Source organism: Polypterus senegalus, chromosome 10 (genome assembly GCF_016835505.1).
Source record: "Polypterus senegalus isolate Bchr_013 chromosome 10, ASM1683550v1, whole genome shotgun sequence".
Lineage (NCBI taxonomy): Eukaryota > Metazoa > Chordata > Cladistia > Polypteriformes > Polypteridae > Polypterus > Polypterus senegalus.
This window is the reverse complement of record NC_053163.1, coordinates 104,062,743-104,077,366: the sequence shown is the minus strand read 5'-3', so window position 1 is coordinate 104,077,366 and position 14,624 is coordinate 104,062,743. Positions and strand designations below refer to the sequence as shown.

The window sequence follows — 14,624 nt, the reverse complement described above, 5'->3', positions numbered from 1 at the left end:
TAGCAAAAACCCTGAATGTAATTAACAGATAATGAGTTGTCTCTCATTATAATGTATTTAAAAATGTACCTAGTAATGAGGCCTAACTTTAAATGATTTTTGAAATTCTTTTGTCTTGCAAATGATGAACTATAGATAGATCTGCATGCACTACAAGACAAAGTAGTCCACAAGCATCCTGTTCTCTGTCTCATCTCCATCAATAATGCAGCCTATGGTAGAGAAGTCAGCTGAGAGTTTCTGTAGATGACAAGCACTAGTATTATACGGGGAGCCTACTGTGTAGAAGGTCAACACGATGGGAGACAGGAAGGTTCCTTAAAGTGCTCTACTATTATAAACAACCATTTTTGACACACAGTTCCTAAGTCTTACAGACTGCTGTTTGATGGTCAGGTAGATTGTGATATACCATGATCCAGGGGATTGTGGGGAATACAAGATTAGATAAAATGCATAGTCTAGAGTTTATTCCCTAGTTGATGAGACAGAATGGTTTTAAAGAAACTGGAAATACATATAACACAATATAATGTGAAAAAAAAACTGGGGCTGTAAGACAGGATTACATGGATTCCTTCCACCAATGCTCCATCCACTCATCATCTGCCTTTACCTATTTTATCCAGTTCAGGGTCATATGTTCTAATGCCTATTCTGGCAGTTGGGCAGATATCAAGCTTAGATGGGGGCCAGTCTATTACAAGATGCTCATTTATGAGCCTATAATCACTCATATTGGACTAATTTAGTTACCAGTGAACACAACATACACACTCTTCGGATGTGGGAGGAAAAAAAATATCTTTTCCAGGTCCCAGGCAGGTCTGGAATCAAACTTAAAGTTTTTAAAATAAATAGCATAAATTATTGAAGTTGCCTTTATTTAAATAGTACTTTACCACAAATAAAGAAAAATTGGTTAAGGCTGTAAATATGTAAACCTTGGGATGGCTTGATCTCCTCAGATTTCTAGTTGTGGAGCACTCACTGCTTTTCTGCCCTCACCTAGGCTCACCTACACCCATCACATAGTAACCAGATGGACGTTACAGGGCTTCCTTATTCTGTGACCAGTGCCACATTCTGCCTCCTAAAGAACAGCAGCAAGCCAGCTAGTGGAAAGAATATCCACAGGGGATTTAGGACCTGCCAGGTACCTTCTCAAAATAAAAAAAAAAAAAAAAGGAAAATTTAAATACAAAAGAAATCAATTTTCGACCACCCATCATTAAATGCTAATTTATTTCATTTTGTTACTTTTTCATCACACAAGAAAATTTGCAGAACTGCCTTGAGTAAGCAAAATTTGTTTCAAGTAATATGCTTCACCCTGTAAAAAAGACCTATTTGTAGAATATTCTCCAATTAAAAAAAGCACATCTACACATTGGCCTGAAGAAATCTGAGTGCATATCAGCATGAACCATAATAATTTATGAGCAATTACAGAAGTGTGTGTATGTAGTCTCAAAGTAATTTGTCTTTCTGCTTCCTGTCACATAAATAATTTTTGCACTCAAAATCTGCCCAAAATAATTTATGTAAGGAACTGTCACCCATGACAGTTGATAGTATAAAATTGGTATATGTGTTTATTCAAGTAAATTGTTACTCAGCTCTTCATTCTGCCACAGAGAAATTGATAGTACTCCTGCATTACCCTTAAATGGGAGCTCTTTAGAGGTTCATAGCTGCTGAAGGCTCTCATGTCAGACAGAGAGAATACATTTCAATATTCATTTATTCATTCATTTTTATAAACCAGTCTATTCCAGTATACTCTGTATAGATTTTCAGTAGCCCAAAACCTATGCCTGCAGCATTACACACAAACCCATTCCAGTGCACAACCATATTTACTCAATCCAGGCAGTTTGAACAATCTCTAACCTAACCAACCTACCTTGAATACCTTTGGGATGAGGGAACAACTCCGTGAAAAGCTGCATCAATAGAAGCAGACTGTTGTCTGGAATTTGAGCCAAGGACTTTAGAACATTAGAACATTCTAGACGAGAAGAGGCAATTCAGCCAAACAAAGTTTCCCAGTCCTATTCAATTAATTCTTTAAACATAACACCAAGTCTAGTTTTAAAAGGTTCCTAAAGTCTTAATACTTTTTGGTAGCTTATTCCATGTGTCTGTAGTTTTCTGTATAAAGTAAAACCTCCAAATGTTTGTGCAAAATTTACCCTTAAGTTTCCAACTGTGTATTTCAAGGTAACAGTCTTGATCCACTGTACTAATTCCTCTCATAATTTTAAAAAACATTATAATGTCTTCGCTTAATCTTTTTGTTTAAACTGAAAAGGCTTAGCTCTTTTAACCTTTCTAATTGATCCTCTGTAGCCCTGAAATCTGCCTAGTCACTCATCTCTGGATGTTTTTCTTTCACTGTTGTCTTTTTTGTAGCCTAGAGACCAAAACTTCACACAGTACTCCAGATAAGGCCTCACCAGTGTGCCATAAAGCTTGACTGTAACCTCCTTGGACTGTTAGCCTTCTTAATGGCTTCTGAACAGTGTCAGGCAGATGATAATGTAGAGCAAGGTTCACAAACTCCAGTCCTGGAAGGCCGCACTGGCTGCAGGTTTTCATTCTAACCCTTTTCTTAATTAGTGCCCTGTTTTGCTGCTGATGAACTTCTTTTGAATTGTACTTGATTTGCTCTTGAAGACTCAGACCCCAAAATCGTTTCATTTTCCTAAATTAACTGCCAAACAACAGTAAGATACAAAATGAGCCAAAATATGGCCAGCAAATTGTGTCCATCATACAATATCTGGATATAAAGAAAGATCAAGGTTTCTGGAGCGTTGACCTGCTCAGGTCCACAAAACACTTTAAAAGTGCTCTTAGAAAAGAGAAAATCAACAATTTCAGAAATGTATGCTATTGCACAATGAGAGCAGCAACAAGCCATGGAATTAAAGAACGGGTTTAATTGACAACAAGAATCGTCGCCTAATTAAGCAACTGCTTGGAGTTTGAGGCCTTGACTTATTTGGTCTTCTGTTGGCTCAATCACTTCTCATTTCATTTCTGTTTGGGTACCTTTTAAGGAAAGAAATGAAGCAATTCAGAGGAACAATGAAGAAATGCATGGAAATAAATCTTTAAAAAACAAGTCATATAAAAAATGGCAAAAACAGGTCACTAATTAAGAAAAGTGTTAGAATGAAAACCTATCGCCACTATAGCCCTCCAGGACCGGAGACTGAAAACCCTGGTGTAGAGTCCACTACATCTCCGAAATCCTTCAAATAAGGTGTATTTTTGATTTTCAGACCTCCTATTGAGTATTCAAACCTGACATAGTAGCTGAAAGGCAGTAATGTTAACAACTGAGCTGTGGTGTTTAACTAAATTGCACTATTGTATTGTTATTGTACCACATTACTCTGCTGGATTGTACTGCCAGCAATGTCGCTTCCATGCATACTTTGAGCATGTGCCTCTATGTTAAAATCCAGCCTGCTCAATTTCCTCTGCCATAATTACTACTCAGCTTGAACATAATTATGACACACAGCTGTCTTTCAAAATTACAAATTCAAATTATTCAAATTAATCAGTAGTGTGGTCCCTATATGGTGGAGACGTGTTTAATACTGCTGCCTAACAGCTCCAAAATTTCCTGGTCAGTATCTGGGAAATGTTTGCACATTCCCTAAATATCTAGATAAAGTTTTTTGAGTGCAATGTTTTTTCTCATGCATCCCAAAAACATGTAGTTTAAGTGTGTATGTTATTAATAAATGCAAATGAGTGCATCAACAAGAGGACAGCAATGTCCAAGGAGCAAAGACATGTAGTTGGTGTAAACCGTGTGGCATACATCCATGCATCCCGTCGCCCAGCATCCACAACAGGACTGTAATGTCCAATGAACAAAGATACACAAAGAAGGAGAGATGTATGGCATATCTGGTGAACAGAGGTTCATAAATGTATATCATGATCTTAAGAGACAGACTTACCATTGCAGCATTAAGCTTGATGCTTTAATGAATGGGCATTTCACTATGTTAGTAAACCTATTATTTGGTAACTTTAATTTTGTGATTGAGAGTGTGAGTGTTTGATTGTGACTTACAATAGACTGGCATCCCATCCAGACTTTGCTCCTGCCTTACACCTGATCTGCTGGCTACATGACCCTGAACTGGATTAACAGCTCTTGACATTGGATGGATAGGGCAGCAGAGAATAGAGTGCCCTAGGGTTCAAATTTATGAACATCACTCAAGCTAACCTACATTTTATTAGAGGGAGAAAAGTCGCAAGGACAGGAGGATAAGAGAAAAAACTCTGCATGGATAGTGTTCAGGGCAACAGTTAAACTCAGGTCACTACAGATTAGCAGCCCCTGGGACCCTTGACTGTATTTAGTGGGTTTGACAATGGATGGTTGTGACTTATATACCATTCTGACTTAAAATACAAGGTAAAAATAAAGAATAAGTGTTGTCACTCTGTATAAATTAAATATAATAAACGAAACTGGAAACAAATATCTCAACAACAGGAGGGGTGCCTCATGGCATTTGTCCTTACTAGAAATCATTTAAGAAATATTAACTGGTAACCGAAGAAGTTAGCGTTTTAAAATTAATTCTTTATTGCCTTATGGGTACTGCTTTAAAAGAAAAGGGCCTAATGTGCTAACACCACAATATCTGACCTTCAGTGATGCCACGTATTTGCATACATGAGATAATCACACAGTTCAGGTCACCTACAAAATTAAAATTAGCTCTGCATTAATTTAGATATAGGGCTTAATTTTACTCCAAATGTCAATATATAAGCACCATTACACACATTGATTTGAATTAACATAACTTACCTGTACCCCAACCAAAGCCTACATAAAAATACATTGTTGGTTTGCTTGACTAAATTTGATTTAACGTATTAAAAAGGCAGGTCAGGAACCTTATCTGTAAAGTAATAATCATCACCAAACTACCAGCAAAATAGATATTGAGAACTCTGTCCTTATGTATCTTACAGCTGGTCTCTACCATCATTAAACATCCACATTGGTTCATAATCAGTTTACAATACAATACACCTACACCCACTCGATGTACAGAATCAAGGGTTTTAAAAGTTGTATCATTTTACAACTGTTTATAATGTTTAACTGGCTTAATTCTTAAATTTATTAACCTTCAATAAATGGTACATAAGACATACGGTGAAAATAGACACATAATTTGAGGTTAAGCTAAACTAATGAAAACCATGCTCGTGCAGCTGCTTTATGACTTCATTGTTCGAGGGAATTTTTATGTTTTCCCCACATCTGGTTGGATATTGTTTCTAGAACCCCAGGTTTACCAGGTAAATCCCCAAAACCATTCAAGTGAGGTTATTTAGCAACTCGAAATTGGCTCCTCTGTGATTGTCCAGAGGTTTCCTTCCAGTCCTGACAGGATAGGCTCCAGCTACCCTAACGGAGCCAAACTGGATTAAGTAGGTTTAATAATGAATAAACTAACAAATTGTGTTATAGCATTAAGCTCTAAAGCCTCATAGCCTCAAAGACCTAAGTCCAATTCCCAGAGGAGCCACTGGCTGGTTTTATCTCGCATCTGAATGATGTGCATATTAAATTATCGGGTGAGTGTAAACCAGACCAGTATGAATGACTGTGGCAGTGAGTTGAGTGTGCCCTGAGATGGACTAATGCCTTGTACTGGGGTGGCTCCTGCTTTGTGCTTATTCTTATAGCTCAGAATCCCCTCCACAGTGACCCAATAGTGGAATATGTAGATTCATAGAATGAATACACATTCAATTATTTTAGTAGCAGTATGGTCAATTTAACTGTATACTGCTATCAGAAAAGGTTGCTTGATTAAATTTGTTGTTGAGCACAATGCTATACACTTTGCTTAACTGACTATTTTAATTTAAAAATCTAGGAACATTTTTTCCACCAATAGTCCATCTAACACTATCCATCTTCAAAATATCATCAAGTCAAGATGTGAAAATGCCCAAATATCAATATTACTTTTTGACCTATTTCAAACATATGTAATTGTCTGTGGAAAGAATGTTTCTTTATAGCACCTACAAAGCACTGCCAGAGTTCAAATCTTACACTACCTAACATTAGTGCAAATTATTCCCTAAACATGGTGCCATCTGTGGAGTTTTTAGGGCACTGAACTTTACATCACAAGGTTGCCAGTTCAGTCCTCGTGGCTGACTAATTGCATGGCCCTGAGCGAGTCGATTAACCCTCTTTTGGTCCAATTGTGTCCTGATCTTCTATGTCACCTTAGATAAAAGGGTCATACGATAATAACTCTGTTTAGTATAACAGATGGCATTCCACCTACTAGCTCCCTTCATGAATCTGAACACTTGAAACATGCATCCTCTTAATCTCTGCTTACTTATATTAAAAAGGTTGGATTCCTTCTGTATTTTTTAAGGCAATATGGGCAAGTAGGACTTTGTCAGTACTGTAATTGTATCCACATTGATTTCCTGCATCTCTTTTATTAACTACTGTGATCTATTTTATTTACTTTTTTGAATGAACAAGTATTTCTGTATCCTTTTTGCTTTGATCCAGCATTTATTGATTTGCTTTAAAATTTAAACTTTAGACAATTTCTAAGAGTTTTCTATCACAAAGTCATGCCTTTCCTCACCAATATTTTCAACATTCGCATTAGACAAGCAAAATGCCCTCTGCTTCCAGAGAGTGCACATAACACATAATCAGGCCGAGGATTTTCATTTCCCTCACTCTTTCAGATCTCCAAGTCTGCAGAAGAGACTAAAAGCTTTCCCGCTGGCTAATGAACCATCGCTCTTTAAACAATGGGCACTCTTAAATGGTATCTACCAGCACACTGACCTTTTAGAATGCATTATTAAAATTCATGTAATTTAGTTGACACATTGTTCATGAGTATGTAAAGGAATGAGTACCAATGGCGAACCCCCTGCTAACATTTAGCATAGCTCAAACCAGCAGGAGTAGAATATAAAAAAAAGTCAATATATTCAAAAAGCTGGGATACCTAGCTTGGCCGTAGCCACAATAATAATGATATGACTTGGCCTTTGTTTACTGGCCAAGTCCATCATAAATAGGTGTAACAATTTTAGATATGACAGCTCGGAATAAATGTCAATGTCAGAGCTATAGCTGACCAAATATTCAGCACTGATGTGCAATTTCAATCCCAACCAGCATTTGATAGCTTGTTTATTATTATTATTTTTTATTTTTTTTTGAAAAAGAGTGAATAAATTGCTTTCAGTCAACAAGCATCTTTTCCTGCACTGGTACAAATGGGTCTGAGAGTGCAGCGGTTTCAATATGATTTCCGAAATGAGTTACATTCTGGATGGCAGCAAGCAATGCCGATTTTTATCACTGGAGAGTAAATATGGAAATAGGAGGAGGATAATAGCTGAGCCGAGTCTGAAAGGCAGTCGATCTAGGTGCAAATTGAATATTTCACAAAGCTGCAGGTGTTGCAAATGAACAGACCTGACCATAACAGTTGCCAGACATCAGTGGGAGAATTTTACATCTGTTTTATGTGTCACTCAACATTTGCTTCAGGACAGTGGGAGCCACTTTAATATGATTAACGGCTTGCATGTTTCGGCCTGCCCCTGAGAGAGCGGCACCAATGCGCATGCTTCTGCCACTACTGACTCATTGTACATCTCAGAGGAGGCTAAGCATTTTTTAGAGATTTCACATAAAGTAAAGTGTGCTATTGATGCTCTTCCCTTCCGTTACTGAATCTTTCATGGACTTCTGGGCAGCTCAGTCTTCACAATGAAGATGATGATGAATTCTTTTTTTTTCCAAAGTAGATAAGATGATGGCATACTTGATCTACAAGAAAGATTCTGAGATGCAAGTGACTGGCTCCTTATGAAAGAGAAACAGGTTAAGCAACACGCTTTGAGGCTGCTGATTAATGTGTATTTAATTTACAGATTCTAAAAGAGAGGGCAGAAGAATAAACCTGAAAAGTACTGCACCATATGATTTCAACACAAAGAGCTATTTAGGATTTTTCACCCTAAGCTGGATAAGGGAATTGGACAATGCTATGGAGTAGTGGATGTATAGCAGTATGGTAACTAAATAACACTCTCTTATTTAATTGAAGAATCAAGTCCTTTTCTCCTGCTGATATCCATTAACTATTAAGCAACAACTCTCACAGCAGCTGGCATCCGTGCTTTTATTCTGCAGATAACAGCTTCAGTAGCACACCTTACTTTAGCTGAAATTTCTTAAAAATGCTTAGCCACTTCCAAGATTTAGAATGAGCCTGGAAGGAACCCCTTTTTCAAGTTCTCATCATCTTTCTAAAGGAAGTCATGGTGGTTAGTGCTTTAGCCTACTGGCACAAGTACCCTGGTTTCAAATGCTACACCTTGTTGTTGATTGTGTACAGTGCGCATGTTCTCTTTAAGTCTGTTTAGAGTTTTTCTTCTGGTACTTCAGTTTTCCCATCTCCAAAAAGTGAACATTAGCCTAACAATTCTAAATTGACCTTTTCTTGCTGTGTGCAAAAGTGTATCCTTTGATCTACTGGGGTCTTGTCAAGGTGTGCTATACTGCTGCGATAAGCTCCAACGCCATTTGACCCTGAACTGGATAGGTTTGAGAAGACATTTGTGTATGATTATGGTCTTTATTCCTCTTGCTTGTAGCTGCCATTAATATTAGGCAGCTATGGCTCCCTGAGGACAGGAGACTCTCATAAAGGTAACACCAAGAACAAAGTCATTTGGCTCACAGTATGTGATCTTTTTAATACAAAAGATGAACAAATACTAACAAAGGCTCTCATTCTCTGTACTGACACACTTGTGCCTTGAGATTTACTGAAATTCAAAATGATATCAATAATTGGTTATTTAACATACCATAACATTTTCTAATCCTGCTTAATCCTGAGCAGGGCCATGGTGGGGCTGAAGCCTATCGCAGCAACGAGCAAACCCTAAACAAGGCAACATTCAGGATTGCTCAGATGCATTATGGTATGATTCCAGATATTCTTAGGAAAAGTACGCTTCCACTGTTTGGTCATATTTACTTGAAATGCCATAATGTCATCTTTATAAAGCACACAAAGCTTACCTGTATAAACACTGCCATCATTCTTTTCTGAAGAATAACTTTATGTACAATTTAGAAACCTCAGATTTAAAATAAGTGCAGAAAATATCTTGGTCATAGTGTGGGGGTCATTCTGTTTTAAACAAGCCTGCATGCAAGGCAGAGAGGTAAATTGACCTTACTTGGAAAGGTCAGTTGAGACTCTTATAAATTAGAGCTAAGAAGGTCTTGGCATGAGCTTGATACTTGACATCCTGCACTTGGCATGTATGGCTATCATATCTGATATTGTTTATGCAGAGATTTTAATAAGAAAAGTCTCACCTTTTTACTCATTAGACTAACTCATTCATATGTCCATTTATTATCAAACTTACTTAATCCAAGTCAGGGTCATGGAGGCCAGAACCTATCCTGGCAACATCTAACCTTAGGTCACATACATTCCCTCAATTTAGATTTGCCAATTTAATAAGCATGTATGTATGTGGAATAAAGGAGGAAAACCAAAATGCCACGTAGAAACTGGGGGAACATGCAGACTAAATACACAGTGACAAGGCACAGACTTAAAAGGCTGTGAATCAGCAACACTGGCAAGTTTAAAACCTCTCCAGTTTCACTTCTTTTAAATTTTGCACATATCTCAGGGACCTGTGGGAATAACATATAAAGATAAGATATTCTGTTATAAATAAAATAAATAGAATCTGTTTTTTTTTTAAAATGTGCTACTTTCATTTGTATGAGCTTTGATATATTTCTGTCTCATTTGAGATTTGATTTGATCTAAAATATACCCATTCTATGTTGCAGTTATATTTATGAAGCTTTGGAAAAAAAGGCCACAGATCTTAACATAGTGAGAGGATCTTGAAATAAGAGAGTAGGTATGTGAACATGCTTGAAGAAAAAAGAAAAAAAAGAAGCAAAATGGTCTGGGAAAATGATGGTTATGTATCTAGATGAGCTGGTGCAATTTAGCTCTCCTTCTTTCCTCTAAAGAAAAATATGTAATATAATCAGATAAAGTGCCTTTCACATTTATACATCCATTCACACATGTTAGTGTGACATGAATTTTTTGTGCCTTTTCTTATTTCAGGAGAATACAGATACAGAGAGATACAGTGAGTGTTGTATGTAAAAAAAATAAAAAAAATAAATGCAGATATTCACCATTTTTTCCATTCTTCACATGCGGAGATGCAGTAATAGGCTGGATATTTTGCTGGATCTTTGTGTCTCATTTCTCTTGTTCAAACTCATATTAAAGGAAGTGTTACAGACATTACAATACACTCAAAGCCTTAACATGGCATCCTGAGAGATGCCGTTGTGAGTTGTGGACTCCTCGTAGGGCCACCCATGGTGACAAGGTCAGAGGTCAGCTCCTACCTAACACTTACTCAACTATCCTGTATCCTAAGGGTCCATACAAAGTGGTGCAGCTTCCTGCTGTTCCTCATTGTCCCTCACACAGCTTGCCAAGTGGAGTCCCAACAGAAAGAAAAGAGTTGTGATCGAGGATCATGCACCCTTAGTACCACCAATATCAACAACTCCTTTGCACAGGCTCTTCCTTCCATGTGTCAGTAATGGACAAATGGATGGGCAGCGTCATCATCTGATCAATGGACAGCCATGACACAAAACATTCTATGTTTCCAAAGCATTATTAAAAAATTAAATATTATGTAACAGAAAACATTGAAAAGACAATAGAAAAATGTGTAATGCAGTGTCTTGTACTATCTATCTATGATACCACATATTTTAATATTTATGCTGGTTAGAAACCTTTGCAGAAAATTCAGTCGTTTGTCATAAAGTGCTTTCTGTGTGTGTCTTCATAGACTTGCTAAACACTAACAACAGGAGACAGTTTAATCGTCACTGTCAACTTATATTTGTACCACCTATAAATAACACCTGGTTATTTATAGCATAATAAAAAAAATAGCAATGTAAAAATATAATTAAACACAAACAAAAGTAAAATAATCAAAATGCATTCAAAGACATTAATTAAAAAGAAAAGGGCTCAAAGGCCTAGAAATCCTTTAAAATCAAATAGGTCTTGAGATGGGCCTTAAAGGCACTAACAGAAGAAGCAGTCTTAATAAACAAAGATGGACTGATTCAAAGCTGCGTACTGAGAAAAATACAGACTCCCTTTGATTTCAGACAAGAACAGACGATAGTCAGAAGTGATTGTCCTGAAGATTTTAAAGGCTTTGACGTTGATACTTGACAAAGTAGCTCCGTGAGTTAACAGGGAGCCACACCACGCAGACCCTTGTAAACTGAACACAAAACCTTAAACTGAATTCTCTTCCTCACAGGATGCTAATGGGTCACAGCAAAATTTGGCAAAATATAATTCCTCTTTGTAATACTAGTGAGTATTGTAGCAGTTGCACTCTACACTAATTGTAACAGATAACAAAGAATAATTAACACCCAAGTAAAGTGCATTGCAATATTCCAGTGGAGAGCTATCACTAAGTCCTTCAATGTGAGAAAAAACCTGATCTTATAAATTAGCTAGAGATGATAAAACATGCTCCTGACAAATGAATTTATCTGACCAACAAATCTGAGGTCCAAATTAATAAAAAACAAGGTCAACAGTCAAGATGAGTATAATACTTCCAAAGCCCATATACATATAAATAGTTATATAAGTAGTTTTCTGCCATTGTTAAGGCTCTTGTCCTGCACCTGCTATTTGACCTCTCCAGCTCACCCAGAAGGCGGCTCCTCAACTTGTATATCCTGTTCCTCATTTTACCCACACTTCCTTTCTCCTTTGCTGTATTCAGTAGCTTATAGTTGCAGCAAACATTCAATTCAAAACTCTTGTCTGTTCCTCCATGGCTTTGCTCAGCAGTACCTCTAGTCTCTGCTCTCTCCATTTGCCATACGTCTGACCTGGCCATCGTCTGGCTAGAGGTGTTGAGACCCAGTGATCCTTCCAATTTCATGCTCTCAAGCTGTGAAATGTGTTCTCCAATGATTTTATGGTCTGCTCCAAATCTGCTGATGTTCAGGTGCATTTTGAAGACACACTCTGGAACTGCTTAGACTTTCATTTCTATTTTTTTTTTTCCTCTGGATATCTGAAGTGTACTGACATACTGATTATCAAGAAACGTTGATATTTCATGAGTTCTTGTTTTTAACTACAGTAATGAAGGGGCTAGCTGTATTACAACATTTTGAGTGATTAACTTTGAATGTTTGTTCTCCATTAGCTGTTAACTTAGAACTTTGTAATAACTTTAAGTATTACTGTTTGTTTTTTGTAAATTGCTCTGAATAAATGCATCTCTTAAATAACAACTATAATAATGGTAATAATAATAATTGGTTGAAGGAGACAAAAAAAACCCCACATTATTCCATAAAGCTCACTTATTTTACTTTAGTAATCACAAGGCCAGAGCTTTGAGAAGTAATACAGTTTTGATACAGACATGCTAGCATATTGTGCATTCAGGAGTGAACCCACTCTCCTCTCATATTGGACAGTAAGCTGTTTTTTTTACTGTAATCAGTATTTCAGTTTTGCATTTGTTCTCCTGTGAAGATCATCAGTTGCACAGCCAGCTCCATCACAGTTGCTATCTGTCCATGCTAAGATACTTTGTTTCCATTGCTCTGCATAGTTTATTTAGCAATTTCAATGGCTCCCTGCCATTTGTCCTTGGACAACCCCACATTATACTTTTATTTCATCTTTCCTTGAAATCACTCCAAAGCTTTATTAGAATTTTAAAAACTTAATGTTTCTTGCAGAGCATAAGCTAAGCAACAGAAAGAGCTGCCATTTATGTTCATTAAGAGTGCTACTTTCAATTTCTGCTGACTAACCCTTTTACTGAAGGCTGGCTTTTCAATTTATATTAATATGAGAAACTTTGAGTCTGTCTGTAGGGCACCATATAGACCATTCATTATTTCCTCAACCTGTCTTTTTCCACTGGGGTCGAGGCTAAGCCAAAGCCTGTTCTGCTATAAATGAGCAAAAGGATGGCGGCTACGTTTGAGAGATAATGAAATTGCCATTAGCCCCTATTGTCTCTAGAATACAAAAGGACAAGCACAACACAAGCAAGCAGTTTTAAAGCTCTAAAAACACTCCCCGTGTTCTGTGATGCCAGACATGCAGCACTACTCATACAATTAGAAAGAAAAACAAAATCACTGCTGTTAAAGATGTGTTTAGAATTGTTCCATGCAGTGGTACAAAGAAAAAACTTAGATTTAATTACATCTTGCCTGCCTTGCATTTTGATGCTTCTGTAAGGGCCCCAAATGGAAGCTTCTTACTTTCTTTTGATTCACAAAGTCTGCCAGTTCATCAGTAGCAATAGGCAAAAAGGGACTATCCATTCATCCTTCTATCTCTTCCTTAACAAACCTATTCTAGCTTGGAGGCTCAAGCCAAGAATCAAGAGTGGATGGGGAGCCACAGTCTGTAACAGCACACCCTCCACACTCACTCATACAAGACTAATTCCCACTCGAGTGCACAGCTACACTTATAGTGGGCCAAATGATCCATGGGAGTATAAAGAGAAAACCCATGCAGAAACAAGGACAAGACAGCCCCCATGCTGTGTCTGATAAACACCCAACTTATATCTAACAATGAGAAACTTTAATTTCCAGCACATGCCCTGGTTTAGCACTGCATTCATACTTAAAAAAGTGACTTTAACATGCTTCATGTTTTAGCCTCTAGATTGCTTTTTACAATCACCTAAGGACAAATGGCAGTGAATTTACATTACCTGCTCCTTAATTAGTATCTAAATATAGAAATAATAATATTATAATAATAATCGATGGCATGGTGGCGCAATTATTAGAGTTGCCGCCTCAAAAAGCCAGTGGTGCAGGTTTAAGTCCCAGTCATTATCTTGGTGGAGTTTCTTACTATATGTCTGTGAAGTACTTTAATTTTCATCCCTCCTTCCCTAACCTTAAACATTAATGGTTCTTTAATTGCACTATGTATTCTTTACTATGTTATGTGGTTCCTTGTACCTCCAATTCTTGACTGAGCACCATTTAATTCTGAAACAGGTTGTTTGCATATGAAGTTGGTTCTTTGTGCTCTAAAAAAAACTTCCTAATAGGTAAAAAAAAATCTTGAATGTATGGTGGGCTGCAGGACACTGACAGCTTAAGAAAGCCTGGACTTTATATTTTGGATATTCACTGTATGGAACAGATCTAAATAAATATAGGATGTTTCTGGTACCTTCAGGAGGATGGGTGTTTTAGGAATCAAAAATGGTCCTCAAATGGCATTGCTAAGAAGCATCACTCTAACACCTTTATATTTAACAGTCTACACTTCTTGTAAGAGACTGCACAAGTAATGACATGTGTGTGAGTGGGTCCCAAGATGGATTTCTGCCCTGTCTAGGCATTGCACCCTGGTAGGATGTTCTACCTCATCCACTATGAATTGGCTTATGTGGGT

The 14,624-nt window shown here is 37.2% G+C and overlaps 1 protein-coding gene across 1 annotated transcript in view; it reads right to left on the bottom strand.

Annotated features, from left to right (window-relative positions):
• il1rapl2 (interleukin 1 receptor accessory protein-like 2) overlaps positions 1 to 14,624 on the bottom strand; it is a 1,094,678-nt gene that overhangs the window by 457,553 nt on the left and 622,501 nt on the right. The gene's annotated exons all lie outside the window — the stretch shown is intronic.